Source organism: Anopheles ziemanni, unplaced genomic scaffold (genome assembly GCF_943734765.1).
Source record: "Anopheles ziemanni unplaced genomic scaffold, idAnoZiCoDA_A2_x.2 scaffold_48_ctg1, whole genome shotgun sequence".
Classification (NCBI taxonomy): Eukaryota; Metazoa; Arthropoda; class Insecta; order Diptera; family Culicidae; genus Anopheles; species Anopheles ziemanni.
Genome location: NW_026690091.1, coordinates 60817 through 87725, shown reverse-complemented (window position 1 = coordinate 87725; position 26909 = coordinate 60817).

Below are 26909 nucleotides of genomic sequence, written 5' to 3'. Positions count from 1 at the left end.
CTGTTCAATGGTTTTCCACCGCTCGTTATCAAGTGACGTCACTGTTGGCGTAGGCAATGGAGGGGTAGAAGCAGGTAGAGTCACAATGGAATGTCACTGGGAAGGCATAGTAGACGGAGCCACGGTGACAAAATTTTGTGAGCTTTTAAAAAATGCGAGCGGTGGACACGGGCGCACAGCAGGTGACTCAGACGAGCCGTTGATGCGCCCTATTTGTGGGACAGGAATGCGCGACAACAAAGTTGGCGAGACCACAGCGTTGGAAACGCGCCGAAGTGGCGGCACAGGACTCGGTGTTTTTCCATGCGGTGAAGTGCGAAAGACCGGGGGTACCGGGAAGGACGTCGTCCCTTCTTGTAGCTTTCCCAAAGGCGGCTTTCCCATCGATGGCTTTCCCAAAGGCGCATTAACGTGCAGCGGGATGGCTGTTGGAGAAGTTGATTTCTTCATTCCTTGTTGTTGATCCATGTTGTCTGCTAAATTTTATTAAAACAACTATATGATAACCACCATCCTGCCATACAAGGCTGAATCCTGTTAATATAACATACCTTTTCAAAATTTCTACAGCACAAATTTTAACAGTACACACCACAACGATTAAATGACGATTATGGAATGATCGTTAAGCACTTCTTTGGGCACGGAAACTCTGCTAATAATGCAAGTGAAATATGGGCGAAACAAATCCAACCGTATGGCGAATAAAAGGCTTAAGTATTCACAGTGCCCAATGGATCGTTAGTCAACGTCGTTTTCCAACGGAGAAAAAAATCGTCAAAGTCCAACATCAAAACCGTAAGTAGACCTAAAGTTTCATTTCAAATAATCACCGATATATAATTATGTTATTCTCAGCTATCCTGCACGAACCGGAGCATTGAATTGAGTTGTATAAACGCTGAGCCGCGAGATTAGCTCAAGCGAAGCTTCATGAAGCTGCAGCGTAGAGCAGATCTTCCTTCTGCGTTCAGCCGCCTACCGGATCGGTCGATTTAATAAGTAATAACACCCTTCCTATCGTGACCCACGACTATAATTGGCGCAGCCGGTATCAGTCTGGAATTAAAACAGTGCAAGTGGTGAAAAAACAAAATCCCACAATAAGTGTACCCGGAATTTGTTCCGTACCCTAAAATAGTTAACGTAGGCACTATGGAGCGAAAAGAGCAAATTGCCGGGATAACATTCTGAATCAAATGTTTTGCAATTTTTTCATTGTAATATCGTGTAATACTATTATATTACACGAAATTATGATGTTTCGGGACAATCCCGCCAGGTGGCGCTGCAAAAACCACATATTTTTGGAATTTCCTATGGGTGCATTATTTTTTCAATTTTTTTTTTATAATAACTTAAAGCTTATTTCAGTTTGGTATAAACCAAACTAAATTTACTACAAACTTTCATTAAAAATATTGTCATCTGGAAAATAATTGATATTCAAAGAAACGAAGAGCTTCTATCTGAATATTCTGAACTTGTACCATCATCTTCTTGGGTTTGAATTGGCAAGGGACTGTTACTATTTGAGGAGCTGTAATCTACGAAGAATGGTTTTACTGCGTCTGGGTATGGGATTTGTTTTTTTTATTTTTCAACGATTTAGCCAGAGATATTGTTGAAATGTATGGACCGGATGGATGTAATGCTCTCATAAAAATGTCTTTAATATTGAATTCTCGTGACATTTTACGGGCGTGTTCTCTTCTACCCCTTCTGTATATTTTATTTCTACCTTCTGCTGCTTCCTCTCCTAAGGATCCCAATGGAGCTGGGGCATTTACAATAATTTGTCCATCAATTAAACTCAAGTAAAATAAATAGTTTACCGTCACATAACTTGTTTCATTTAGCTGAATTGTATATGGAACTAACTTGGTAATTTGGCTTTTGATTTCGTCTACTGTTTGTATAACTTTTTCTTTTGACTCTTTCGCAAACTCGATCACAATTGGCCTGCAAAACCTAACACTTTGGGGCATCAAGTTTATCCAGACGATATCTGAATCGTCACTAACGAACGAAAGACGGATACCATTAATGCCGATACTAGTAAATCACTGTCTGATGCAGTATTTTCTCCGGAACCATGAAACGGTTGATTGTAAATGCTGTGTCCACTAGATCCGTCAATGCCCCACGAGCACAATAATACGACGCTTAGTGAATCAGATAAAGCAGATGAAAGGTGCCGCAAGATTTCTGCTTTTTGTATTTCAATTATTCTACACGCAGTGTGATTAACCAACTCTTGTAGATTAACTTCAGCTTTTGTTTCACTAATCTAATATAAATAATCGTTGATCGCAGGTAGGATGCAAGATAGCGCATCGCGCCCGCACAACTGAGATGGGGAGTGTAACGCTTTTCGCGTCATTGTGAAAGCAAACGTGCACCAAAAGAGCGAAGCGAAAGCAAGCGAACGGCTCACGCCGAGAGTCACAGTCAGAGGCGCGCAACCCGTACTCCACGCTGATCACACTTGATGAGTGTAAGCCAACAACGCTGCAGTGGTGCACGAGCACTGCCTCCGCTCTCACAGCGAATCGTTTCGCTCTGCTTTGAGACATTCGGTCTCTGAACGGGCGGATGAACAGAAACGGTGGAAACCGCCAAAGGTGCAAACACAGTGGAACTGCACGTCGGGATAAAAGTTTGAACTAAAAGTTTGTATTCATTTGAAAAAAAATATGAGGTTTTATACTACAAGACAAAACAAAGAAATCGGTCTAAAATTTGTATCCCCTACGATCTCCAAGCAGTATTCAAAACAAATAAAATACACCTTCAATTTCTTTTCTGCAGTTTTCCAACAGTTGCCCCATAGTGTAGCCGTCCTGGCATGCGCATGCGTATCACCGGTAGACCCGCTTGGGCACCCGGCCATGCGCACCCAGGCACTTGGTACACCTGCTTAACGCGTTTGGCTTAAACTTTTCGTTGCGGTTTCGCATAAACTAAAAGTGATAGAAAGATGGTTTCTTCTACAAAGTTATTTGTATTGAAGATTGCTTTTATTTGAAATGTTGATACCTATCGCGAAAGGCTTGACATACCGATCGGTATCTCTTACCGATCGATATGTGTTCATTTGGTTCACTAACCTACCGCGAACGGCTAAAACAACCGATCGATATATAGTCGATATGGGCATCTGCCAAGTGCATATAAACTATGGGTAGTTTTTCGAGCAGTTGCGATACCGATCGGTATATCTACCGCGAACGCAAAATGTTGAGCTATATCGATCGGTATGCTACCGGCTGCCATGGACCAGTCGGTAGCAAATGAAAAGTTCATTTATGGTATTGGTGTTTTAATTTAATTTAAAAAATGAAATAATTTTCAGTGTGAAAAACAAAAAAACAATATAGTTCTGTAAATTTACCCAAGTTAAAGTTCAATAATAAGAAATATTCTAAACGAAGTTATAACGAAGTTGTAAATAATTTTAGCAATGTGAACAGGTTGTTTTAAAATATAATTTCAGATTTTGTTTTTTCACATATTTTTAATAATATGTACGAGTATTGTCCAAAAGAGTATGCTCCCACCATTCTTTTCGTTTTCGGTAAGCAAGCGATGATAATCCACGCATATGTTTCGGAGCAAGACATGATGCAATTTTACTGTGTATTGCAGTGAACAATGCCTTCGACACACGAAAATTGGACACTAACCTTTAGAAGAATATCAACAAGTAGGATTAGTGAATGCATTTTCTCAAAGATTACAGCTTACTCACGCTTCATCGGAGATCTCAAAAAAGTTCAGATTACTCCTTAACCGTAACCCGTTCAACCGCCTACCCGGGTAGTTTTTGGAGTTTTGTTTTGTACAAAATGTATGGACTACCCGGGTAGTCCGGTTGAACGTCTACGCATGTAGGTTTGGTTGAACGGGTGACGGTTAATGTCCTTCGATGCACCGCAAGATGCACTGCATTAACCTCTTCCTCACTATCATCACTCGACAAGAAGAGTAATGCATTCATACGGAATATCACTTTTTATTAATTATCACACAAAACTTGTTGGAACGAAACGAAAAAATGCTCATAAAACATAGACAAACTGTTTGGATGACAATTGTCATCCAGATTAATGTTTAAGCCATATGTAAACAAATGGCTGTTTGACAGCCTGAGAACTGCTTGCCATATCGATTGATTATGTTTTATCTATCGATATGGGAAGAGCGTTCGCGGTAGCTAATTCGAGTAGATATCGTTACCGATAGATAAAGTGATACCGATCGATATGGACTGAAGTCTTGCTTTCGCGATAGGCACCGTTGTTTGCAAAAATCTGTCAATCGGTTCAAAAGTTGCAACATTACGAGATACTCAATATTTTTGTCTACTTTTTGACCCTTTGTACAATTTTTTCAAACGACATTTCAAACGAAAGAGCGCTTCAAGGGAACTCGGATTGTGTAAAAAACATCCTTCTATCGTTTTTAGCTTAAGAGAAACCGCAGCGAAAAGATGTAGCTTACCGACCAGATCAGAAAGTTTCAGTACCGATTGTGATGGTATATGAGAATGTTTCGAGTATGTTGTGCATTTTCAATAAAAAACAAAGGATATGGCGCTTACGGGTAAAGTTGGTGTTGCATCGAAACACTAACGATATTCACCATAAACACCAGCTCGCCAGGAGAACCATAATGTTTCCTAAACTAAATTAAGATTCACGATAATTTTCAAGAATTTGGGAGTTGAACAAAATAAATTTACGCGCCACGGGGATGATACCTGTGAAGTGCTCTATTCATAAATTCATGTTAAGCTAACATGTACATTCTTCGGCCTGTTTGAGACAGAAACAGCATAACCAAAAAAATCAAAATACAAAACCTATTAAACAAAATCGCATACAAAACAAAACAAAAGCAAGAATAAGAAGTTTCTATACCACCTCTGACACAAAAAATGGCCAAAACACAATCTCGAACTATCTACTGCGGGATAACTTGAAACGACGTTTGAAACAATTCGAAAAGTAACGTTAAACCGCCAACTGGGTGTGAAAATTACTTTATAAACCGAAAATATTTGGCATGTCTTTTCGTCTTTCATGTCAATTCATTTGCGCAGTATTAGGGCTATGGAAAATTATATGCTTTTCTTCATGAAAGCAGTGAAGAATTCTTTCTATTCCATATATTTTCCCCTGTCTGTTATTTTTGCTTTGTTATTTTGTAGGCAACGTCCCTAAAAATATTGAGTTTAGTTTTGTTTAAGTTGTAACTGATAATGTCCGTACGAAACACCACAAAAATTGGACATTTTAAAAATCATTCAGTTTTATCAGCGCAGCATGTTGCAAAATGCTGCAAAAAATATTAATATCTAAACAAAACGAGTTTGATCTCATTGTGCTTAGTTTAAGACAAAAATTGAAACCAATGATGTACCGTTCACCGATAACATTAAAATACTAAGAATCTTACCAACTTTCAATCAGCTCATACGGCCTATTCATTGTTCTGTATCAAAAGCATCAATGGAAAGGTTGAACGCGAAGGCTTAATCGTTCCTTTTTTTTTAACTGGAAGGTTACTTGAACTGGCCAAATAGTTCATAAGAACGGACAAAATAAGAAGATATAGTAAAGGGGAAGCGTTGATCAAGGTCAGCTGCTCGAAGCAGCGCAAATGCTCTATTCCATCTCCGAATCCGAAGGTCATACTTAAAAGCAAAATATATTCCAAGAATTAAGCTAAAAACAACTGATCGTGTTTTCTATGGAAGAACTGAAGCACATGTCGACAACCATATTTTACTCGGTCATGGCTAAAGTTCTGACCATTTCCGGAAAGGTTGGTTAACAAACCATTAACGAAGTTATGTTGCAGTGAAAATGTTTGCAATAAACTTTGCTGCAATCCATTAAGAAAGTAGGTCTGTTATTCTTAATGCATACATTAGTATCCCTGTATTAATGTGGGTATAGAATAATTATTGACATGAAACACAGTCAATATGTTTGCTACAAGTATGTTCGGGTATTGTTTTTACTCTCGACCACCTGTATTTTTCATACGGTATTGGTTAAAATCGATCATATTCACACCAATAGCTCTGCATTATCGACAATAGTGAGACAGTTTTCGACTTCACTTGCCCTCATGTAACCTCACTCCTGATCTTGGGATGTTTACAAATGCCTTTTCAAACGAAACATCTCTTCAAGACAAGCTACTTCGTGCAAGTAACGTATTTCTCTAACTTTTAGTTTATGAGAACCCCGAACTAAACGATGTAGCTAACACCCCAGAAAACAGACGCGTGTGCAATAGTATTTCTGAATGCTATGCAACATACCAGGAGTGTGCCGTTCTTCAAGTACGTTACGGGTGAAGCTCGGAAATGATGCAAAACCCTTCCAGATCTTTGATTTAAATTGATCACCACCAACCAGCGAATCAGCGTATTTCACATAACCAAAAACTTTCGCAAAGTAAAATAAGCTTTTCGAAATGACTTATTATTTTGGGGGATCAAGATGATGGAATATAACGTAACTCTGCTATTCGAAATTGTAACAGATTTGGTAATAAATCGCTGTGCGTTCTTGGACAATTCATAGTTAAAAGCATAAGCAGCAATGGATAGCTTGGTTACAACCATAGACAGTGCTGTGAAAACGTCAGGTGTAACAGAAGTCGACGCAAAAATTATCACACAAAATAGCTTAATAGTTCATTTCTTTGTGCTGGAAGGTTGCTGGAACCTGGCAAAATAATTGAGAATATTTAGGAAATGGTATTGTTTTGGAGGTCGACATAAAATCACCGAAACAGCTCATAGCTCATATGTACTCATATGTACTCACGAAAAATCCAGTAAAGGCGATTATCCTGCATGCTGTAATATTACTCTAAAGAACAATCAACCCCTTTTTACTGCCAATCACTTCTATACAATCTTTGAAGGTGCAATATATTCCGATAATTTTTACGCCGGAAACTAACCTTTGATTGATGAGAAACCGGAGTAGCGGATGTAGCTAAGCCCCAAAAACAGAATGTCTATCACTACGCGTGTGCGTAGTGCTATTGCTGCATTTGTTAATGCAGCGAAAACCTTCCGTTGTACGGAATCGCGCTTAACACTAACCACCGTGGAAACACCAGATGTAACAGAAGTCGACACGAAAAACATTAGACAAATAGGCTTAATAGTTCATTGTTTTTTATGCTGCAAGGTCACTGGAACTGGCCAAATAGTTGGGTATTTTTAAGAAATCGATATAAAATACCCGAAACAGCTCATAGCTTTGGTATTCTGGTGCTCTTTTGTATTCGCGGAAAATTCAGTAGACGCAATTATCCTGCGTGTTGTAATATGACTCCGAAGGACAATCAACTCTTTTTTTCGTAGACCGCTTCTAGATAATTTTTAAAAGTGCAATATATTCCGATAATTTTAACGCCGGAAAAGAATGGAACAACAGTTGATCGTGTGTAGTCATAAAAAGAACTGAAAACATCAATAATTTGGTTGGTTATTGCGGACATTATCAAACAATAACATTGAATATAGAGCAAGTTGTATTTATCCAAACATAAGACACCCCACAATTCGCAAAGTTAAATAAGCTTTTCGAAATGATTTATTATTTTGGGAGATCAAGAAGATGAAATATAACAAAACTTGATTACAGCCATAGACAGTGCTGGGGATACGCCAGGTGTAGCAGAAGTCGACACGAAAAACATTAGAAAAAATTGATTATAAGTTCATTGTTTGTGATGCAAGGTCACTGGAACTGGCCAAATAGTTGAGAATATTTAAGAAATGGTATAGTTTTGGAGATCGACATCAAATACCCGAAACTGCACATAGCTTTGATGTTCTGGAGTTTTTATAAACCATTATGGGAAAATCCAGTAGACAAGATTATCCTGCATGTTGTAAGGTCAATCAACTGTTTTTTCGAAAGCGAAAACGAAATATATTCCGATAATTTTGACGCCGGAAAAAAATGAAACAACAGTTCATCATGTGTGGTCAAAAAGAATTGAAATCTCAATCATTTGGTAGGTTATGGCTAACATTATCATACAAAAACATGCAATAGAGTAGCATATTCAATTTATCCAAACATTAGACACCTCAAAACTGAAACGGAAATAATGTGTTTATTTAAGCGAGAAGCTTTATCCTTTGAACTTTTCATTTTTGAGTGTTCAAATCTGAGATTTTGCGGACGAACTCTCAACCTTTTTTTTTTTTTTTTATGTGGCACGACATCCCCTAGTGGGACAAGGCCTCTCTCCGAAGAGAGTTTGTGTGACCGAAAGACGGTATATTATAGATCGGTGGTCAGCCGTTCGTAATACCGGGGGGTGCCAGACTCGAGATTCGATCCCACACCTGTGGTGTGGTGTTTCCTCGCGCTACCGCTGCGCCATGGGCACCCCCCGAACTCTCAACCATCGGAATAAAATTTAGGATGTATGCTTAGGTCATCCTCCACGGCGTGTTGATTAGTAGATTACTATTAACGGAAGCATAGGTAATACATTGGTTAACTAAAGTAAGCGATCAGTCATATACAATATTAAATTAAAGCAATAGAAGACAAAACCTGAAGCATGTGAATGAAACAGGAAATTTTTACTTTGAAAGTACAGTTTTCAACAATCACTTCGGCTGAACAATAGTCCATTTAGTTAGCAGGATAAATTTGACCTGTTGATCCAAAAGTTGTCTAGAAGCCTCTCGGCGACATTCGCTTTCTCCCTTCAGATGATCGTCGCGTGCCACAACGTCCGTAAAAAGAGATTATTGTCCTTCCGAATCCCTCCCATCCTAGCCCTACCTTATTGGTGCACATGCGGGATGAGGACAAAGAGTCAAAGAGGTCGCCTTCGAGAACGATCACATAAAAAAAATAGTCCATTTAGTGGTCCGGCCTCTTAAAAAAGATGAGCATGAAATAAAGTAAAGATGAGATTTACAAGATTTGTCCCCAATTTAAGGACTATCGAACAACTGTATTTTCGACACAGTATTGGTTAATGTCGATCATTTTTACGTTAGAGCCTGTGTATCGTCGACAGTTTAACCATGCACAGATCAAAACAACAATCGTTTAGATCGAACTTACCGAGAAAGGTGTTTCAAAATTTTTACTTTACTAAAATTATCTTTATTGAACTGATATCCGCCAATAGTAAAACAAATTTTGGACCATACATGAACCCATGTGGCCTGGCCGTTTAAAGTAAGCAATTCCTGGCAAAACCGCTTGACTTATTTAACAAACAATTATAATAATGCCAAGGAGCCACACTGGCACAAAAACGTATGGTCTGAAAACATAGCACAAAAAATACTCTTGGAAGTTGCAGGAAATTCACGTACAACCGGTAGGTTCTACCGGGCCTTAGCTAGTTTTAATAAATATTTGATTATCCATATAATGCGACTATCCGGGGACCTCCAGGCCTCAACATCCCTGGATAATCGACGTTCTTATGTATATAATCAACCAATCGAATCAGACAACAATGTTCATAAATAATACTCGCGGTTTCAATTAAGGGACTATTTATTATTACTAACTAGCCAGATTTACTGATTGCCTACTGTTCAGACTTTTCTACTTATAGAAAAAGCAGATCGGCTCTGTGGGTCTTTTACGAATGGTTCACTATATATGTATATGTACACAATTTCCATTTATGAAACCCAACTCAAACCGGCCTTCAATCTGACAGGGCGATAATGAAGTTTGAGGATGGCATATGCAAGTGTATAGAATCATTAGCGACGTTCATTGACGCGAAAGAGGTGAAAAAAACCACCCAGCTCTAAACCTCAAAAAAACATATATACTACTACTTCACAGACGCGATGAAAGAATGCAACAAATTAAATTCTGGTGTCAAGATGCGATAACGGGGATCGCCAAAGGGACCAACGCGATTCACCTAAGCATCGTAAATGGCTGAATATAATCAGATTCGGTAGTAATTATCACTCCAAAGTGAAAACTTTCACTTTCGCTTGTACTTAAATTCAATTTGCAACGCACGGCTGCTGGGCTGTTTGAATAAAAAAAAAACATAAATTTATTCCCTTAAGCCCGTGTGCGGGTTGATACCCGACTATTATGTTCGGAAGCTGAATAAAAACTTGTGATCGGTTTATCGTATGGATCTGTTTTCGTTGTCAAAACTGCAACTCCGCATAACGTGGGTGGTCCACGGCGCGTTTGGAAACTGCAACGCAGCATAATGTGATGATCGACAAATGCTGACTTGGATAATGATAACTCACGATGAGTACGCTGGCGTTGTCTTGACTGAGGAAATAAATGTCAATTTTATTCATGACTACGCATGACAAAAAGTTTGGTATGCTACAAAAGATCCATTGCAAACTCGTCTAATATACTACTGTGCCCTAGAATTGCTGAATTGCCTCAAAATTTGTTGTCTATACTTTCAAACGTTGATTTAAAACGGTAGCTTGCTTGAGGCTCAACGATGTTTGAGGCTGCTTGCAAAATGCACATGACTTGATTGGGCCAGTCTGAAGCCAGTCGTTCCCTTCATACGGTAATGTAGGAATCATTCGATTCATGAGTTTCTTAACTAAGAAAAATGTGCAAAATCTTAAACATAAACATTTAAGCACGCAGACGCCATTTTAACAAAAACTAAAGCGATGATTTCGAAACTTTTGTCTCTAACATCTCTTCAATAAGTTTAAAAAATAAACAAATTTATCGTCGTAATAAACGCAAACACTTTCTTACGATCACAATTTTCTGTTCGATAAATCCATCTGGTTTACTACAACACAACTTTATCGTGGCGAGTTGGTTTCAGGAAAAAACTAGTTATCCTACTACAAGGTCTGGTTTTGATGGCACGTCTGGCTCAGAAGAAGAAAAACAGCATGCTTGATCTCTTTACAAAACTAATTTATGTTTGGACGCCATGTCTCAAAAACTCGCCTGTTTTCTTTGAAAGAGCAAAATGATTTGTCAAATTTTAAAAATTATCTTGAAGTATTACTCATCAACTGACTTGTCAAATTTTGACGAGAAAAAAGAATTCACACAGCAGAGCTTTATGGGTTTCTCAGGTTTTATCAGGTTCTGTTTACGCCTTGGCCAGTGGGAAAGTTCGTTCAGTGTTGTTTTTAATCATTGACAATAAATCGGATATGACAAAATTATGTCACAATTGAAAAGATAGATCAAGTGCCTAAAGAAGGTTCTTTTATGGTTTTTGTTGGTACATTCTATGTTGTGTTTTTGTGTTTTTGAGATACGATTCGATACGAGTCGACATGCGAGTTCGACACAATAAAAAAAATCTAGATTAAAATGTTCCAAGAAAATTTCAAGACAATAATCAATTATATTAAGCAAGTCCTCACGTGAGCCGGTACTTGCAAACCGGTAGCCAATGCCGATTTCTGTCATGCAAAAGCGGTAATATGGAATGTAGCTGCGTCAAACAGTATCTTTCTCTGATAAGAGAGCAAACCGAGTTAGCAGCGACCATAAAGAAGTGAAATAGAGGCACAAAAAAAGAGAAAAGGGTATGAAAGAACACCGCAGTACAGTCCAAGGGCAGAAGATCGCAAAAATTCCGTCCGTCTGTAAACAGAAGACGATGGAAAGGGATCAATGGAGTGTTATCGGTAAAAGGCCACAAATGTGATTGAAATTAGGTTTTGTGAATAAACTTAGTGCTGTTCTCGACAATCTCGAGTTTCATGCATTTTTGTGCTCTAAGCGAGCGAAAAATTTTTATTGATTTTCAATACTTCTCTACACAACGTTGTTTCAAATGTTGGGTTAGCTGTTACAAATCCCTTGAACGCTGGTCTAACGAATTACTGTGCTTAAGGAACACTGGATTGATTCAAAGTTAGTCGTGTATACTTTCGATCCATTTAATAAATTGGTACCTTGCTTCAGCCCAAACAATGTTGAAGGTAGCTTGTTTTGGGCACATAACTTGCATTGCGCCAGCCTTAAGTCATTTTTTCGCTCCACGCGGTAATGGTGGAATTTTCCTATCTGTGAGTTTGTAGGAAAACACTTAAATACAAAATTGTAAGCATTAACTTCACAACGCACGAACGCTGAATAAATAAACTGCAAATCGATAATTTTCAGTTTTTTTTAACCAACATCTGCTCAATGAGTTACTAAGAAAAAGCAAATCGTTCGACTTTTTGCACTCCAGCGCTCTATCGCGATCGAACATTTAATGTTCATCATTTAAATGTGGTTTCAATCAAGATAAATGCAATTTTGCGAGGCGATTTCAGAATAAAGCTTGACGTACTAAAACCCCTGTTCACATTTCCTTCTCGAAACAGGGCATGTAGCATGGTTTACCTCTTTGCAGAACAACATTTTCTCGGACGACATGTGCCAAAATCTCGTCAGTTGACAGAAGAAGCAGAAGAAGAATAGTGCAATAGCGAAGAGCAACTTGAATTTTATTACCATGCCGTTCAATATGAAGTTTAATCAGCTTCCCTATAAGCCTTCACCAGTGGTTTACTTTTTCTTGGCATCTTTTCTTTCAGTGGCAGTGTGGTGGATATACGGTATCCATAACTCGTGGTCACCTTGTATCAACGCATACTGCGTGAAACCACTCGCGGTCGCAGACTTTTCAATGCGGAAGGTTTGTCATCGTGTTCAACTTGAAGTTAGATGAAACATCGGAAGTTTTGTAGTTTACTGGATGCGCGACGGGCATTACGACCACGTCCGATCAGTGTCCATCGAATAGTTTCTTTGCCTATTGGGCATCGATTGATTTAGACTGTTTCGTAAGGCATGTTTACAGGTAGTTGGATAAGTGTGGGGTTTGAGGCTGACCAAGTTTACAAAATTTGTTTTTCAGTTCTATAAATGCTGGTTGGATAATTTGATGTTTTTAATTATGGTTAAGTTATTGACGACGATCGCGCCTGAACATCCGGCCCGAAGTGGGTTATGTTTATTTGGCTCAAATGCCCGAACCCGTTGGTTCCCTATTTTTCATGCACCGGCTTGCCGTGGGTCATATTACTTACGTGCAATGTTCGCGCACGATCGTGTCACAACTTGTTTGCGCTGCATCGCTGGGTGCGTCAACCAATTTGCCTAGATTGCAGTTTTGGGTGTTTTTGCTGTTGGTTCTGTGTTTTCTCTTTACCGAAATGGGTTATGTTTGTTTTGAGGCGGTGTCACCTGATTTTGTTGTTTTCGATACTTAGTTCATAACATTTGATTATGGAACGGAGGGTTCTTTGTGCTTTCCACGCTCAGTTAAAATACGGTACTTCTGTGGTGGTAGATTTTAAGCCGTAAAGCATAGGCATGCTACAGCAGTTTCACGGGGATTTCAGATAGGGTCACAACCGCAAAGAGTGAACACGTGCCTGGAGTTCATGCCTTTTACGATTGGTTGGAAAGTTAGTTGAAGCTAGATGTACATTGCGAATAAAGGATTCCACTTCATAATGTGCGTGAGATACTCAGAATCTATCTTCTTTGATTTCAAGCTGAAATAATTCCATAAAAGGTCAGCATGTTTGAAGTTGAAAATAAGCTATGAAGCGGAACAAAAGTCTCCAAGGGCCGCAGGGATTATTTAAACATAGTCCAGTATTATATTTATCAAATGTGAGAAAACAGATGCATCTGAAATTTTGCTGGTTTTTCATAGGCACATTTGTATAGAAATATAAAGTCACGAAAAATCGCTAAACCCAGGCCACACCTTTGATCTGGTGTGAGATCAAAACAAAGTCGAGAGACATACCGAGCCATTTCTACGTAACTATCATTAAATAAGGGGCCTAAACTGTTTGGTATGCTGCATCAAAATGACAGGTGTTTGTCAACAGCAGTAGAAAGTTCATCTTACAAGAAAAGAACAAACGAAGCCAACAAGCCTGTCATACTTCGAGTCGTGATAGACGTTGTTTGTCGAAAAATGTCTGGAAAAACCCTTCAAAGGCACCCCCATATAGGTACATGGTGATGCATTTAAGCGCTCACAGGAACGAACAGGACTTGTTCCTACCTGTCTGACCAGCAATTCACCCATAACGCGTACCCGTATTTCAACCGTTGCATCGAAAACTAATGCATCTTTTGTTTCTAAGGTGGCATTTCGTATAACTGTATTAGAAATGTGTTTGAAGGAATGAAGATCGTTTCTTAACAAAACAAAGAATGAGAATTTAAATAACAATCAACAATTCAATAGACAATTAAATCCCAAACTATCACAACAGTTTTATGTTCTTTATCAAACGTCTTTTTTCTTAGCGATCAACGAAAGCTGTTTTACTCTGGTTCTTCCCGACACCATCTTCCTATCTTCATCAATTTGATTGTTCACTTATCGGTAAGTTCGCTTTTACATATTACACATTGACCCATATCCCGGTAAAACAGAAGACTACTTTTTGGTCAGAAAATATCATACTTCGATCAACAAAGCTCTGTTTGCAAAAATCCGTGCTACGGTAACGGATTGTGGGTCACTTCACGATGTGATTCGTGTTCGTCAACTTCTGTTGGGTCGCATATAAGCGGCAAGGCAGGAAACACTGGTCTGAGAAGGCATGATTAAGTCAAACACGGAATCTTTTACGGCACAGTTATCGTCATTTGTACGCCAGTCGAGCCATGCGATTATTCTTATCTTAATCTGCTTTCTTTTCTTCGCTGGTCTTTGCTCTATATTCCAACACTTCATCGAAGCTTTGATTTTATATATTTTATTAAATTACATTTTATTTTAAAGGTTCTCGTTGGTAAGATAAACACTTGCCTGGTTGTTCGGACTATTGTGGATTGATTTTTTTATCTGATTTTAGTCGAAATGTGTACGACAGGCACAATTTCTTTGGATTGAAATTTGTGCAAATGACCAGCACAACTTTTTCGGGTTTATTCGATTGAAGCTCTGACTAATCTGACAAGCATGTTGATTGCACAACCGGTCTTATCGATTGAATTTTGCGTTTTCAAATACAGATAAGTTCGGTACGAGGAAAAAAATAATATGTTTTTGAAAATGTACCAAGAATATTTCAGGTAGAGCTATCTCTGTATAAACCCCTTCACAGTTTTTCCCAAGCCTGACTCGAGCAAGCGGATGGAATTTGTACTGCTTTACCCAAGTCTGGCTCGGGCAGTTTTTCTGTAGCACGTTGTTTTCCTTTCTTTGCTGCGCGTCGTTTATTTACAGTGCACTTGCTTTGAAAACACGTTCTTAAATGTTTACAAATTTGTTTTTTTATATTTAACCCTGATCGATTCAATTGAACCAAAGTTTTGCTTAGAATCGGGAGTTTATTGCTGATCACAAACTGACAATTTATAAAAAACTACACGCAGTTTTTCGGAAAATTTAAATCTTTCATCGTTTCTAGATCAAAATCTGTACAAACACGTCAAAAAACAGTGTGACATATTTTTGAGCACTTTTCTCAACTTTGTTGGACTGTGAAGGGGTTAAACACATCATTACGAGAGCGGTCGGTTGCCACAGCAGCTGCAACAGTATCTTCCACTGATGAGAAAGCAAACTGAGTTAGCAGGAACCATGAAGAAGTGAAAGAGAGGCACAACATCAGTCGAAAAAGTACGAAAGATTACCGCATTAAAGATTTAGGCCAGACTTTCGGAAAACATCCGTCCATTTTCAAACAGAAGATGATGAACAGGGATTGTTAGAAAGTGTTCTAACATGTGCAAAGGAAAGATAAAATATAAGAAATTTAATCGGAATCGCAGTGGAGCGGAAGAAATTGGTCTTTATTAAATTGTTCCTATTTGTACAAATCTTCAATTGCGCCCAAACACACCCTATTTATCCTTTTCTAGCGCCGATGGCCGACGCCAAGGGTGATCGATTCTACCAATCAGCCGACCCGTCATTAGCCGAATTGGCAGCTGGCGTATGAATCACAACTGTTTCTCACAGGGATAGTTGGGTTTTGATCGATAAAAGCTAAGAAATGGGGTTGAAATCAGCTTGTGTGAGAAAAGTAAGTGCAGTTATCGACAGTCCGACAACAGTGGACAAATTGCTTGGTGAGCTTGTCCAAATCACTTGACCGATCGTCTTACAAATAACTGTTCTTAATTTGCTCTGGATTGACTTCAAGAAGGTAATCTATGCTTTCAATTTACTACTTAAATGAGTGCATTTCTTGCGCCCTAAACAAAGACCAGGACCTAGCTTGATAAGAGCACATAACTTGCATTGCGCAAACCTTAACTCAGTTTTTCGCTTCATGCACTAATGGTGGAATCATTTGATCGAACAGTTATTTGGCAAGCACTCAAAGGCTAAATTCCAAGCATGAACAACACGACACAACAAAGCTGATTTATCAAACCGCAATGCTATATTTTTCAATTTTGTGTAACAAACATCTTCTCAATGTTGTACGAAGAAACAAAAAACCAAACATTTTATGTTCATCCCTGTACTAGTATCCCTATTTTTGAACACTTTTCCAGCTCGAAAGAGGGATTGCTGCATGCTTGACATCTTTACAGAATATAATTTTTACGGACGACAAGTATAACAAGCTCGTCAGTTGACAAAAATGCTGCAAAATGCATAAGTAAAATTTTTTGTATATCCTGGAATCGAAACTATCCATGAGCGCTTAAAATTTTATCTAGAAAATTTGAATAAACACAGCTAGATGGTTAAGCTACTCAAATTTGTTATTGCGTCGTTCGATATGAAGTTTTATCACGTTCTCTACACGCCTTGGCCAGTGGTGTATTTTTTCCGGTGATGTTATCTTTCAGTGGCAATTTTACGGGGATGTCAGAAAGGTTCACAACCGCAAAGAGTGAACACGTGCCTGAAGGTAGTGCCTTTTGAGATTGGTTAAAAAGTTGCGTAAACCTCATTGAACAGTGCCGTAAAAGAAATTTGCGAGATAAAAGGTAGGTGGAAAAAAGTGTTCGATGACATTTTATAAAAACACGAATTTTTGGTAAATCTGCTGCGAGTGCATGTGTTCGCTGGGTAACATATCCCCAGCTTAAAGCCTTTCCGACAAAGCATGTAGTATGCACACCATCGCATTGAAGTGAATGAAGTGCTGCTTGAACTGGTGCAAAAAGTGCCTTATTACATATTATAGGTGTAAACACAAAAAAATTAGATCTATGTATTGCATTGGATCTTCTTACAATAAGTCTGCCAATGATTCCTAGGGCAGTGAGGAGAGCGCACATATTTGTCAGTTTTTTTTATAGATATCGATGGAAAGTTGTTATGAGGAAGATCTTAGAAATACAAACAGAAGTCTGCTATTGATTTTGAATTGTAAAACAGACAAATGAGGGTCAATATTTTTCGTGTGGTGGAACGCGAGCTCAAAATATTGAAGCTTAGCTATTTCGCTTGCTGATTTCGTGTTTAAAATTAATTGATGGTATAAGATAATTTTGATGGCTCTAAAATAGCGCAGAAGCACAACGTCTCGAATAGTTGTATGTTTATGGGCATCGTGAGAATGTTATCGGCAAAACCACACATATGTGGTTCACACCTGGTTTTGTTAAACAAACAAGCTCAGTAACCGACATGCCATCAGTTTGAGGCTTTTCAGCGAGTGATAATCATTGAATTATTGTCACCGCTTTTCTCAACTACATCCAATAAAATGTTTGGTAAGGTGTTACAAATCCGTGGAACGCTCGTCTTACAAATAACTGTGCTAACGATTGGCTAAATTGACTCAAAGCTTTTTGTCTTTATTTTCCCACCTTTGTTTACATGGGTACCTTGCTTGAGCCCAAACGAAGGTCTAGGCTGCTTGTCAAAGACACATGGCTTGCATTGCACCAGTCTGAGGTCAGTTTTCCCTTCCTGCGATAATGGGAGAATAATTCAACCCATGAGTCTCTTGGCAAACACCGAAGTGCAAATTTTTAACATAAACATTCAAACACGCCGACGCTGACATCTACTTGTTTAACTTTGATGAGAAAATAGAACCCACACAGCAGAGGGTCATAAAACTCTCGAGTTGAAGCAGGTTCTGTTTACGCCTTGGTCAGTGGTAAAGTTCGTTCAGTGTTATTTTCAATCAGTAACAATAAAACGGATATGACAAAATTATGTCACAATTGAAAAGATAGATCAAGTGCCTGAAGTAGGTTCTTTTAAGTTTTTTGTTGGTGTATTCTATGTTGTGTTTTTGTGTTTTTAAGATACGATTCGATACGAGTCGACATTCGAGTTCGACACAATAAAAAAAAAATAAAACTAGATTAAAATTTTCCAAGAAAATTTCAAGACAATAATCAATTATATTAAGCAAGTCCTCACGTGAGCCGGTACTTGCAAACCGGTAGCCAATGCCGATTTCTGTCATGCAAAAGCGATAATATGGTATGTTGCTGCGTCAAACAGTATCTTTCTCTGATAAGAAAGCAAACCGAGTTAGCAGCGACCATAAAGAAGTGAAAAAGAGGCACAAAATCAGAGAAAAGAGTACGAAAGAACACCGCAGTGCCGTCCAAGGGCAGGGGGTCGCAAAGATTCCGTCCGCTTTTAGACGGAAGACGATGAAAAGGGATCAATGGAGTGTTATCGGTAAAAGGTCACAAATGAGGTTGAAATCTGGTTTTGTGAATAAATTTAGTGCAGTTATCGACAATGCGAGTTTCAAGCATTTTTGTGCTCTTAGCGAGCGAATAAATTTAATTGATTTTCAATACTTCGCTAGACAACGGTGTTCAAAATGTTGGGTTAGCTGTTACAAATCCCTTGTATGCTGGTCTAACGAATTACTGTGCTTATGGAACACTGGATTGATTCAAAGTTAGTCGTCTATACTGTCGATCCATTTAATAAATCGGTACCTTGCTTCAGCCCAAACAATGTTGAAGGTAGCTTGTACGACATGTGCCAAAATCTCGTCAGTTGACAGAAGAAGGAAAAGAAGAAAAATGCAGTAGCGAAAAGCAACTAGAATTTTACTACCACGCCATTCAATATGTAGTTTAATCAGCTCCAGTATAAGCCTTGGCCAGTGGTTTACTTTCGTGGTCACCTTGTATCAACGCATGCGGCGTGAAACCACTCGCGGTCGCAGACTTTTAAATGCGGAAGGTTTGTCATCGTGTTCAACTTGAAGTTAGATGAAAAACCGGAAGTTTTTAAGTTTGCTGGATGCGCGACGGGCATTACGACCACGTCCGATCAGTGTCCACCGAATAGTGTCTTTGTCTATTCGGCATCGAATTATTTATACCGTTTCGTAAGGCAAGTTTACAGGTAGTTGGATAAGTGTGGGGTTTGAGGCTGACCAAGTTTACAAAATTTGTTTGTCAGTTCTGTAAATGCTGGTTGGATAATTTGATGTTTTTAAGTATGGTTAAGTTATTGACGTCGATCGCGCAAACGTTTTTTGCGCGCCTCGTCCCCTGCCTGTTTTATTACATCCGGCCCGAAGTGGGTCATGTTTACTTGGCTCAAATGCCCGAACCCGTTGGTTCCCTGTTTTTTCATGCACTGGCTTGCCGTGGGTCATATAACTTAGGTGCAATGTTCGCGCACGATCGTGTCGCAACTTGATTGCGCTGTATCGCTAGGTGCGTCGATCTATCAATTTGCCCAGATTGCAGTTTTGAGTGTTTTTGCTGTTGGTTCTGAGTTTGGGTTTTACCGAAATGGGTTATGTTTGTTTTGATGTGGTGTTACCTTATTTTGTTGTTTTCGATACTTGTTCGTATCATTTGATTATGGAACGGAGAGTTCATTGTGCTTTCCAAGCTCTGGAAAAACATGGTTGTTCTGTGGTGGTGGATTTTAAGCCGTATGGCATAGGCATGCTACAGCAGTTTCAAGGGGATTTCAGAAAGGGTCACAACCGCAAAGAGTGAACACGTGCCTGGAGTTCATGCCTTTTACGATTGGTTGAAAAGTTAGTTGAAGCTAGATGTACATTGCGAATAAAGGATTCCACTTCATAATGTGCGTGAGATACTCAGAATCTATGGTCTCCAACAGTATGTCAACACAAAAAAGATGCAGAAAAAGTCGTTCTTTGATTTCAAGCTGATATAATTCCGTAAAAGGCCAGCAAGTTTGAAGTTGAAAATAAGCTTTGAAGCGGAACAAAAGTCTCAAAGGGCCGCAGGGATTAATCATACATTTTCCAGTATTTTATTTAATAAATGTGAGAAAACAGATACATCTGATATTTTGCTGGCTTTTCATAGGCACATTCTTATAGAAATATAAAGTCACGAAAAATCGATAAACCCAGGCCACACCTTGGATCTGGTGTGAGATCAAAACAAATTCGAAAGACATACCGAGCCATTTTTACGTAACTATCATTAAATAAAGGGCCTAAACAGTTTGGTTTGCTGCAGAAAAATGAAAAGTGTTTGTCAACAGCAGTAGAAAGTTTATCTTTCAAGAAAAGAACAAACGAAGCCAACAAGCCCGTCATACTTCGAGTCTTGATAGATGTTGTTTGTCGAAAAATGTCTGGAAAAACCCTTCAAAGGCACCACCATATAGGTACAGGGTGATGCATTTAAGCGCTCACAGGAACGAACAGGACTTGTTCCTACCTGTCTGACCACCAATTCACCCATAACGGGTACCCGTATTTCAACCGTTGCATCAAAAACTAATGCATCTTTTGTTTCTTAGGTGGCATTTCGTATAACTGTATTAGAAATGTGTTTGATGGAATGAAGATCGTTTCTTAACAAAACAACCAATGGGAATCTAAATAACAATTAACAAATTAATAGAAAATTAAATCCCAAACTATCACTACAGTTTTATGTTCTTTATCAAACGTCTTTTTTCTTAGCGATCAACGAAAGCTGTTTTACTCTGGTTCTTCCCAACACCACCTTTCATCTGCATCAATTCGAATGTTCACTAATCGGTAAGTTTCCTTTTATATATTACACATTGACCCATCTCCCAGTAAAACAGAAGGCTATTATTTGGCCAGAAAATATCACGCTTCGATCAACGAAGCTCTGTTTGCAAAAATCCGTGCTACGGTAACCGATTGTGGGTCACTTCACGATGTGATTCGTGTTCGTCAACTTCCGTTGGGTCGCATATAAGCGGGAAGGTAGAAAAGCACTGGCCTGAGAAGGTATGATAAAGTCAAACACGAAATCTCTCATCTCTCGCACAGTTTTTGTGCGACACGTTTTGTTTATACTTTCGTTGCACGCTGTTAATGTAGAGTTTACTGCTTCGAAAACACGTTCTTGCATGTTTGTAAACTTTTATTTATACATCCGACTGAACACAACAAGTAATGGTTATATAACATTTATTTGCATTTTGATAAAATTTTTATGGAACATTTTTTGATTCCTGTTTTGAAATTTGGCGATGGCCATCCTCCCGTCTTAAGAAGTTTGTCAAAGGTTTTGCTAAATGTACATAGTTTTTAAAAATCCAGCTGTAACAACCTGACATTCTTAAGAATCTTCTCAGTACTTTTTGGTGCTGTGGTTTTGGGAATTGTCTTATGGCTTCAACATTTTTAAGTTTGGCCTGAATCCTTCACTTGAGACAATGATTCAAAGAAATTCGACTTCTGTTTTCTACAATTCGGATTTGTCTAGCTGTATTATGAAATTTGCGGCTCGTAATGTGTCTATGAGTCATCGATGTAAACGAGACATATTTTTCCGAAATGTACTCTAAAAGTGCCGTCTATTTATTAATTTTATTTGTTTATTTTTTTTTACTTCCCGTAGTTCATGTTGTTGTAGGGGTATTACATTTGTGCCGTCAATGATTAATTCATCATTGGCTGTATCAATAACTGCTTTGATTTCTGTCAGTGAATCGTGCCCTATTATGGCATCGAATGATTTCAAGTTTTCAAGATGATAAAATTTTAACATTTTATCTGAAAATGGTTTGAATAGTCGAGCTTGTGAATAAGCTTCGATTTTTATGTCTCCTGCTACAGAAGATACATAAAATGGTTTATCAATTTTGTGGGAAATTTTAGCATGTTTCGGGTGGATATAGTTTTTATTAGAACCGGTATCAATGAGCATTTTTAATGGCTCCGAGGCGGTACCGTAAAAAACGAAAATAAGGCAACGCCGAGTTTAGTCTAAAATTAAGTTCTGCGACTTCGACAGTGTCACTGAAGTTGCATCCTTCTTGTTTTTCAATGGTTCGAAGGTATCTCTCGAACGATTGTAATGTGTTGTTATCTATTGTGTTGTTCGCGGGGTTACCGTTTTCGAATTGTTGTGGCGGATTGGCATCCGTTATGTGGTTCACCGTATTTGAGTGTCCTGGCTGTGTTTGGATATTATTGACCCTGGGACGTTTTGGGGGTCGAACGTTGTTTGAATTAGGGTGGTTTCCATAGTTCACTTGTTGTGTTCTGATGGAATGGTCAACTTCCATAGGCTCTGGTGGCGGTTGACGTTGAAAATTGTTAAATGGTTTTTGTTGGTAGTGTTGGTTGTTCTTTTGGGCGAAATTATTAAAATTTCTGTTTCCCGTGAACGGTTTGGGATGGTAAGGCGTTGGTGGCGGATGTGGATTTGTATATCTTATGCGCGTTGGTGGCGGTAAGGGAATCATATTCCTTGGTGCAGTTGGTGGGATATATGGCCTTGGTTGGGTAAGCATTTTTCTACATTCAATATTTTGAAATGAAATGCAGTAGCTGTATGCACCTGCAAGGGATGTCGGTTCATAATTTCTAATGAATAAATTAACGTCTCCATCCAGTCCTCTCATGAAAGCATCGATTGCTTTTTTGTTGTACATTTCGATTAAAGCTCTTGAGGCTTCGGGGTGTGTGAATCTTTCGTCAGTGTTTTTTTCATTTGCTATGAGGGAGTGCAATTTATTAATATAATCGGAGTATACTTCCAGTGAGCGGTTCTTCTGCTGCATGCATAAGTCTAGTGTTTCCAAATCTCTCTTTTCACCGTTATACGTGACCAATGTTGTTTTGATCAGGTTCCAAATAATGCCATTGTTTATACCAACGAGTGAATCGTTCGCTTCAGCGCGGAGTTTTTTGCGAATGAATTTACAGATCATACGATATTTGTTTTGGCCTTAAAGTGAGTCTGTACTTTTAGTTTGGTATAGTTTTACCAAGCTGACTACGTCGTTCAACCTGCTATTCAGTTCGCTGGGATCCCCAAAGATATTTGGTAGATCCTTTACCAAATCAGGGATTTAATAAAAAAAAAACTTCAAAATTGCGCGGCAATTCGGTTAATAATTTGGTCAAGTTCTGGTCTCGACGTTTTGAATGAAAAAGGTTGCAGTGAGCAAAAATTTCACACAGATTTTCGAGACAAGCGCATAAACCGTGTTAACACGTTGCATACCACGCGTTCAACCACAATTTTAAGTGAAATTTTTTAAATAACAATTTGTTTATAAATTTTGTTAAGATAATTGTTTTCGAAGGCCAAGCATAACTTAGCTTCTCAAAAACTTGTGTAAAATATTACATCAAACTTTATTTAGCATTTTCATTTAATTATGGGTCAAAAACTTTTTAGAACTAGAACTGCTGTTACCCATATTTGAGTGACGCGGTACGAAACATGTTAATACAAATCAAACGTCATGAACTACAAGAGCAATCTTAATTAAATAATTGATGTGGAGCAATCAGTTAGCTGTATTAATAATGTAAATTTACTTTTTTTTAATCTTTACCAACACGCACAATAGTGTTAAAGAAAATTTATCTTTTACAGAAAATTGTATTTTATAAGAAGTAATTTTATAAGAATGAATATAATATTTAAAAATTTTGAAGGTGTTAAATACGATAGACTGTTTTGATCTTACCACACTGATAAGAACGTATTTCCATCAAAACAATCAATTTTCCGTTTTGACCCACGAACCTATTTTGGGGCGAAATGTGGCCCGCGAGGTTAAACGAATTTGACATCACTACCCTAGATGGATGAAAGTTTAACCCATGATACATATTTCCATATGTAAGCTATCTTTGTACCAGTTTTTGTGATCATTATTAGTGTGTTTTGATTCGTTTGCCTTCTTCTAATGTCCTTTTGTTTCCGACACTTCAAAAACTTCGTTCGATGTGGTTTTGTAATGTGGTATCCCTTGCAGTGCCAAAACGCCAAATTCAACGTGTTAAATGACAAGACAGGCATCACCTCTAGTTGCCAGGAAGATGAGGTTTACACATTTGTTATGTCTGCGTTTGACTAACTTCCCCACAAACTGGTGATGGAGAAACTCGTACGATTCGGGGCTAGCAGTACATTATTTTCATGGTTTAAATTCTTCTTCTCAGTGGCGAATCGCAATTTTTTTTCTTGATGTCCCACAGCGAAGCGTTCCGAGTTCCTAAGCGCCCCGCTACTGCCCTAGTGCTCTTTCCTCTCAAATATTTCGCTTCATTGGTCAGTCGCATTCGTGGTCCGATCAGTTCCGATTGCCTTGTATAGATTGATAAGCTACCTCTGCCATCACAAGCTTCATGTCAAGATAGGAAAATAATGGGCAAGAGTGAGATGGTGATAAAGTCGTATCTATGACACAATCGCAGAAATTCCCTCGTTGCCCCACCGCCACAACCTGCCATGTCCGTCAATTCGTTCGGGTTTGATCCAGCATGAGCGATCGTTATGTGAAGAACAACAACCGAAACGCATTGGCCGTAGAATTCGCTCTGCGAGACGTTCAACTGCCTCCGCTCTGGTCGAGTTTGTTTTGTTCTTCATCCGTTCAAACCGCTGTGCACTTCAGCGCGCAAAACGATACGCAGTTTAAATGCCCCGCTTTGATTGAGCACGCTTTTTGCCACGCGAGAGCAACTTGCAATGCACTGAGCGTAATAGTAACGAGTACCACTCTTGGTTGTGGAGTTAGCGAGCGCTAACAATGCATTCACATACAGTGCTTACAAACGGCTACGCAGTAGATAAAAATTGCACCTTTAGCACACCATTCTCAACAAAGAGAGCCCGTCACAGACTGGAGTAGCAACAACGCGGTTCAGGACCGCAAAGCAGCTCGAAACATGAGAATGTGTAGGAGGAAGAGAAACGAAGAAGACCGAGGACAATTTTCAACAAAATTGATCTAACTTAACCGATCCCGATTGAGCCACAATTTGGCTTGTTTACTTCGTGCAGTGTTTCGTGTGAACTCTCCTGCTGCGACCAGGGCTATTCAATAGTGCAGAGCACAATCATGACATTTGGCCAAATAAAGCGCACGCAAGCAGTATAACGGAGTCCTTGTACTGCTGTTGGTTCCACGAAATGTTAAAAAACTCCTGTTTTGACTCTGCATTTCGTAATCCTTGTTACCGATCGCGAAGTTATTTGCTTTAACTTGATACTATTCAGCAAATTGCCTTCTGCCACCCAATCCAAGTTAATCACAAACCTGCTCCTCTCTTTCCTTGATGACACTCTACTGCTATCATCCTTGCTCTGCTTAGTCCCTTTGCTCAATCTTCGTTTTAGGGAAAAACTAACCAGCCAGCAGGCAAGCAGCAAAAGTTTTCCTTAAATTGGGCGAACAACAGTCCTCAAGAACTACCGTTAAGCTTTTGCGTAGAACAGATACCGAATATTTAAAAAAAAAAGAAAGTTAAACATAAACAAATGACGGTAATGATCCACTTTAGTAAGAACCATTCCCCGTAGCATTGCCGATTTTTAACCCTTTCACGGCCAAGGGAAATATTTTTTCTATCTACAAAACTCGTTACTGTTTGTTCAACTTTTTTCAAAACGATACTTTTGAAACGAAACATCAAAGAAAACATTATGTCAAAGGCCTCAAATGTCCATCAGAACGAACAAACAAAAAAAACTGTTGAAATTTATTGTCCGAAAACCAAACCATTTGCGCGATCTACCAACAACAAAAACTTGGTATCTGGCAAGTTGGTGGATTTATTATTTTTTAAACAGGAATAGCTAAGATCTTTTTTCTAGAAATTTTATCATGTTATGTGTAGTGGAAAGCAAAAAAAAAAAATTCCGATATCTTAATAATACTGGTTAATTTTTTTCTTTCATGGTTTACAGGGTAAAATATTTCGCATGAAATTATAAGAAACCTACACATACTACTTTTGTTTTTCGCTGAATTTCTCTTATTTTGCAACCCAAAAAGCCAAAATATTGTGTTGTATTGCAAATATTAAGCTAAAATAGCTTGAGGTCGAGAAAGGGTAGAGCTAAAGCGTTTTCAAACTCTTGTTTTCTCAACTCGACGACAAAATTTTCCATTGCGATGGAAATGACCATTCCTAAGCTTCCTGTGTGTGGGTGCCCATGGCGCAGCGGTAGCGCGAGGAAACACCACACCACAGGTGTGTAATCGAATCTCGAGTCTGGCACCCTCCGGTATTACGAACAGCTGACCACCGATCTATAATGTACCGTCTTTCGGTCACACAAACTCTCTTCGTAGAGAATCCTTGTCCCACTAGGGGATGTCGTGCCACATAAAAAAAAAAGCTTCCTGTTATGAAAAACGTACATTAGTTTGTGACGTTCATGACAGGTAAAGAAGTTTCAAACACTTAATTTTAACTCTTGAACTTTCCTTTTCTTTTACAGGATCTATTAGTGCAATCTCTTTTCAAATCAGAAGAGAGAAAGTCGCTAAGGTAACCATCAAGACAAAACGATTCTACTGAGTACATTTGCTCAAATAGCAACATTGGTCTGCGCTACTCCGGTCAACATAATAAAAATCCAAGTTTCTTCGACAGGAACAAGCTACTAGAACAACTATTTTTTAGCGTACAATGACAGATGCAACTTGTAGCGTGCAGAATAATAGATTGACGAAACAGCAGAAAGGCATCAGTTATCAAAAGAAAATGGCATTTAAAAGTC